Below are 5,683 nucleotides of genomic sequence, written 5' to 3'. Positions count from 1 at the left end.
GTATAACATAAAAAAATATTTTGGCGAATAAAACAACAGCTCACACTTTTTTTGATTAAAGTTAAAAAGTTAAGTATGTAAAAAATCGGGAAAAAAAAAAATTCTAAAAACTAAATGAACTAAAAAATAGTAGATAACTTAAAAATAGTTACATTTTGATTTTAGTTACATTTAAAATATAGGCATTAAATAAGGCAAAATTTGCCAGGTATTTACATTTTCATACATATTGTAAATAAATGTAAAAGAAGGATAAGAAGGATGCTTCATAATTTTCCATTTTATTTATCTGTAGTTATGATGAAATGTCTATTGAACTACAGCCAAATAATAACATGAATAATAATAACAGCATTAAAATTAATTAACATTATAGAGTAGCATATGTTACAACTTACATAGACAATGTAATTAGAAAATGTAAAATAAATAAATTAGCAAATTATAAATGTATAACGAGGGATTTATTGTTGAAATCTGGCAACCTCGTGATCTGGCAGGCAAGTTCGAGCTTTTCCTTGTCACGTGACCTGCCAGGCTGCCAGCTCGGACATGAATAACCGCCACAGGTTCGCGGAGGAGGAGTTCCAGGTGAGACACCTGGCAACCCGTGATCTCTCGCCCCATCAGAGCAGGTAGAAACCTGACAGTGAACCAACTGCTGCTGCGGTCGGTAAACACGAGCTGACATCGGGTTAACTGAGCCAACTCAACTCACAACTGCGCCATGAGAGGGCTCTGGATCAGGACACATTAATACAAGAACATTTCGGATGTTTTCTTTATTTCATCTCGTCTCGTTTTGAGAGGACCTGACAGAGTTTGACTGACAGCCGCGAGGTTAACCTGAGGGAGCTGCGTTTAAAACTCTTCCCGGACTCAAACAAAGTTTTATGGAGGGAATTTATTAATACAGCCACACAGGTAACGCGTTTTAAGTTGTAGTAATGTCGTGATTAACAATAAAAGGAGTTGTTTTGATGTTTTGAGTTAGTGTTAATAATTAGCCGCTAAATGCTAATAGCTCAACAACCTGTTGCTCTGTTTCAAAACATCACCAGCAAACAAGGAAATCGTGACAATAAACAGTTTCAAAGAGAATGTAAACATCCTGATATACATAGCATTTTTTTTAAACTGCCTAAATAATACATATGTATAAATGAAGTTGTCATTAATTTAGTTAATGATAAAGTGACTCGTTTTGAATCAGGTTAGCATTCGCTCAATGGTTGACCTTTCCAACATGTCAGCATCAACACTGATTTATAGTCTACATGTAGACAGAGCTTTAGCCTCGTGACTTGTGATTCAGTCAGTTTGGGATGAAGTTTCTCGATTAAGAGTTGACGTGCAAAAAGACATTGCATTCCCCACATGGTTTCTGTTCTGGGCAAGTTTCAACAGGTAGACACCCACAGAAAGAGCAACCTCAGGGTTTGTTTTCTGCTGGAGACACATTGAACCCACATAAAGCAAGACCTGGAATACCGTGGTACTGTCCTGACCGACAGTTCAGGGAAGGTACCAGTTGCATTGCATTTATGCAAATCCTGTGAAACTGAATGCAGTGTGGCTTTGTTGCTGGTGGTGTGCATCTGAATGCTCAGTGGACTCACATTGGGTTAATCATAAATCAAAATGTGTCCTGTTGCAGTGATTTTGTTCAATAAATGGCCTTGTTCAAGCTTGACTGTGTCCCATTTAACCTCCATTCATCCTGTCAGTGCATCTAACAATGAATGAAGGATTGTTTAGTTCAGGTCAGAGCTCTTGATGCTCTTTAGGATGCTGAAGTGCACCGTGAGCGTCCTGAAACCGCTGTCGTGATGCCAGTCGCCTGAGCTCAGGCTGTCTTTGAATGTGTCCGCAGTGTTGTGCACAGTTGGCGGTTAACTTGTGAGAGTTTAATGGCTGATGAGAGGATTCACATTGCATGCTTTTTACTCACTTTTTACTCACAAAGGTACACATTTCTGTCAGTTTTTAAACCGAAAGAATGTTCACGCTGGTCTTTTTCCCCAAAATAAAAGCTAGTGTTTTTACACCATGTCCATGTCACAATAAAATAAACTTGTCTTACCCAAGTTTACAGAATAAATTAAATGCAGTGAGATAAAACTACTTGGTACAGGAAAAATAAATGAAAACACAATAAATGGGCAGTGTTTGCTATAAATCACAGTAGCAAACATACAAAACCATTTAAAAGTTTGGGGTCAATAAGTTTATTTATTTGTATTTTAAATAATGCTTTTATTGGACAAGGATGCATTAAATTGACCAAATGTGACCATGAAGACATTTATAATTTTACAACAGATTTCTATTTTTAAATAGCCTAAATGCTGACACAACGCGTCTGGTGTGTGATACTGTACCTGTTCTAGCTACGATGAAATGTGGCACTGCTCTTTTCAGCATGTGACTGTCATATTTTGTTATTTTGATTTGATAAATCATCAAATGTTCTAAATGGAACTAGGGGTGTGCGATATTGACAAAAAATTATATCTCGATATTATAAATATATAAATGTTCTGCCATCATGTCTTGAATTTGTGATCATTCTAAATGCATTTTAATAGACTGAATCATGCAATGAAAGAAAACACACTAAATGCACACGCACTAGTCTAGACTTCACGTAATGTATGCGTGCGCTCTGTAGGGATGTTTTGAATGGTTTTTCCAAAATACTCGATAATGTCAAATCGCACATCGTTAAAACAACAATTACGATATTATTACAGACGATATATATCGCACACCCCTAAATGGAAGCAAAAAAAGTGTGAGAGTATACATATAACATACATATGCAGGGCTCGACAATAAGGACTGCCCGATGGCCCGGGGCTAGCATAAAAGACGTTAGCCAATTTGAACATTAAAGTGATTTTAACGCATTCAAGCACAAGAAGACGCGAATAACCACTGCATTCAGTGTGTAGAGCCGTGTCTCTGACAATGTGCAAGCCCCGTATGGAGTTTCTTTCTGCGTCTTCTTGAGCTTGAACAGACAAATATGTACAATATATTAGACCCATAAATTGTGTTAAAGTGATTGCGCCTAATTTACCAACTGCTGTCGGTGTCCTTAATGTTAATTAAGCTTAATAAAGATGAATTTATATATTTAATTTATACAGTGAAGTATATGCAATGTTATTTTACATTTAGGCTAAGTATTCTAAAAATCTGAAGCATTTGTATCATTGTTCTATTTATTTATTTATTTGTGCTATTGCTTGTAATTTGTTAATTTGTTCTTGTTTACTGACTGTTGACTTGTCTTAAATAATGATTGAACTAGGGCTGGACAATAATTCAATATCAATATGTATCGCGATATAATTTTTTTCAATAACAGTGATATGATTTTTAAACACATTTCTGATATTTCGATATACATTACCAGTGTTTCACATACATTTATTTATTTGTGGCGTTTGATTTCGTTGAATAAACATGAGCACTGCACGTTTCAAAATCAAAACGCGGCGTGGGTGTTTTATATGAATGTATCTCCGAAGAGAACCGACTGTCTTCAGAAAGGTTTCGATGGCATTTTTATTTGATCTGAACAAGTAAAAGGGCAAGTAAAAAATGTAACCATTAGAAAAAAATCCTTAGCGTTATGTAATTAACAAAATCCCTGCATATGTAATTTCAATGCTGTGTAGATATTTAAAGATGGCCATCTTTATGACTGTTTATATGAAATGGTAACACTTTACAATTAGGGATGGGCATTTTGGGAAATTTCTCATTTCGATCATCGATAGGTTTCAAAAACGATCAATTGAGTAATCGGGGGCGGGGCTTGTGCGGGGGGCGGGGCATGGCCGTAATTGATATAATGAAAAAATCTGAAGATTGTTATGAAAATGAATGTTAAAAATAAAAATATGACATGAAAACCTGTCTATGAAAACATGAACACATGATTAGGACATGTTAGATTATGATTATGATGAAGCAATGTTATTAATAAAGAAGCATCTAAAAAGGAATAGCTGCCTGAGGTGAAGAGTGACTTTATGCCAATAAACTGAAGCTCATTCTATGACACATCCTATGATAAATCAGATAACTTAGATACATAGCAGACGTAACATTACAACTTGTATCTGCACAATAGGATGCTAAGTTATGCGCTAGACAGAGAAAGAGAGAGAGAGAGCGAGCTCCCGCCGTGATGCGTTTTCATGACAGCGCGCTGAAAGATGGGCAAGGACAGAATTTACTATAGATTTCTATAAAGTTCTCATTATAAATGTATGGCAGATTTGTGCTATATTTTCATCTACGTTATTAAGTGTAATAGTTGTAATTAAGTTTTATTTTTAAGTTATTAAGTTAAGTTTTAAGTTATAAGTTTTAAGTTAAGTTTATTAAGTTTTATTTTCCATAAATCCATAAATCGCCTGCGCGTTTTCGAAGCCATATGAATTGAATTACGCCCACAAATATGACGAAAAAAAGCACGGCTGCATTATTATAACATCAGTAATAATAATAAATAATAATAAAAAATAAAAAAACCATCTAAAAGCAATATAATCATTATCGGGCATTGCATTTGAGCATGAAACTAATCACTGATATGCAGCGCTTTCAGCATGTAATAAATGTTCATGTTAATTAATCAGACGTAGGCTAGCTATTACAACTTTCATCTGAAAAAAATTTGCCAATGCAGATGTGAGCTTGACCGAAAGTGTAACTCGGATTGCGCTTTAAAAACACGAAAGTACAATAAATTCACATTCTTAGACTACATCAGTGCCACTATTGTTATTTTTTTTTTAAATGTATTCTAATATTTCAGCAATATTTTGGATTCAATTTGCAACCAAAATGTTATTTTACAGCATGAAAATCACTGATGATTATTGCTAAATAATTTAATAAAATTTAAAATATATTTTCAGCACAAGATAAAAACTGACAAACAAAAAATTTTGATTTTCGTCGTCTCTCCGAATATGTTTCTGAAATAGCCTATAGGCTACTAAACCTTAATTCTTCATTCATTATTGTAATTAGGCTACAAATATATCCAATGCATTTTTATTTTATAAAGACTATTTCATTATTTGTCTGTGATGTGATTTAAAAATGAACACGCAAAGATACTTTTGCTTTTTTGCTACTTTATTCAAATGCAATTTATATATATATTTTTTTTCAAAACATTGTCTTCCAGTATAACTTTAGCAGCATATTTTAATCCAGCGGTGCATTTGAAACAACAAAAATGAACAACTTCGTTTTTAAAAGATAAAGAAAAAAGTTCAACAAAGTTTAACCAAACAACTGCTATAAGGTGTAAAACAGAGACCAAATAGCCTAGATATTTTAACTATGGCTGCTAAAACTCAAAACTAAAATAATAATAATAATATTAATTTAAAAAATGCATATTATATTTACCACGACCGGTGAAACTTAAAACGTTCAAACAGACGTTCAAAAATTTCGGTCTACGTACTCAGGTGAGAGCCGAGTGTGGAGTCTGTTCACAATTAGGCCGGCGGTGGAAAAAATTCGCTCCACTGGAACAGATGTTGCAGGAACAGCCAGGTACCACTGGGCAAGTATGCTCAGCTTTGTAAACCGATTCTCATTTACCTTCCACCACAGTAAAGGATCCTGGTTCACAGTAGACTTGTGCCGG

The 5,683-nt window shown here is 34.5% G+C and overlaps 1 protein-coding gene across 1 annotated transcript in view; it reads left to right on the top strand.

Moving 5' to 3' along the window:
- The first annotated feature begins 538 nt into the window (after positions 1–538).
- LOC107689543 (phosphatase and actin regulator 4A-like) overlaps positions 539–5,683 on the top strand; it is a 72,615-nt gene continuing 67,470 nt past the window's right edge. The window contains exon 1 of the mRNA XM_016487563.1: positions 539–924. The gene's annotated coding sequence lies outside the window, so the exon portion shown is untranslated. The remainder of the gene's footprint in view (positions 925–5,683) is intronic.

This window comes from Sinocyclocheilus anshuiensis, unplaced genomic scaffold (genome assembly GCF_001515605.1).
Source record: "Sinocyclocheilus anshuiensis isolate Anshui unplaced genomic scaffold, SAMN03320099.WGS_v1.1 scaffold369, whole genome shotgun sequence".
NCBI lineage: Eukaryota > Metazoa > Chordata > Actinopteri > Cypriniformes > Cyprinidae > Sinocyclocheilus > Sinocyclocheilus anshuiensis.
Note: the sequence above shows the minus strand (reverse complement) of the source record. Positions and strands in the feature narration are given on the sequence as shown.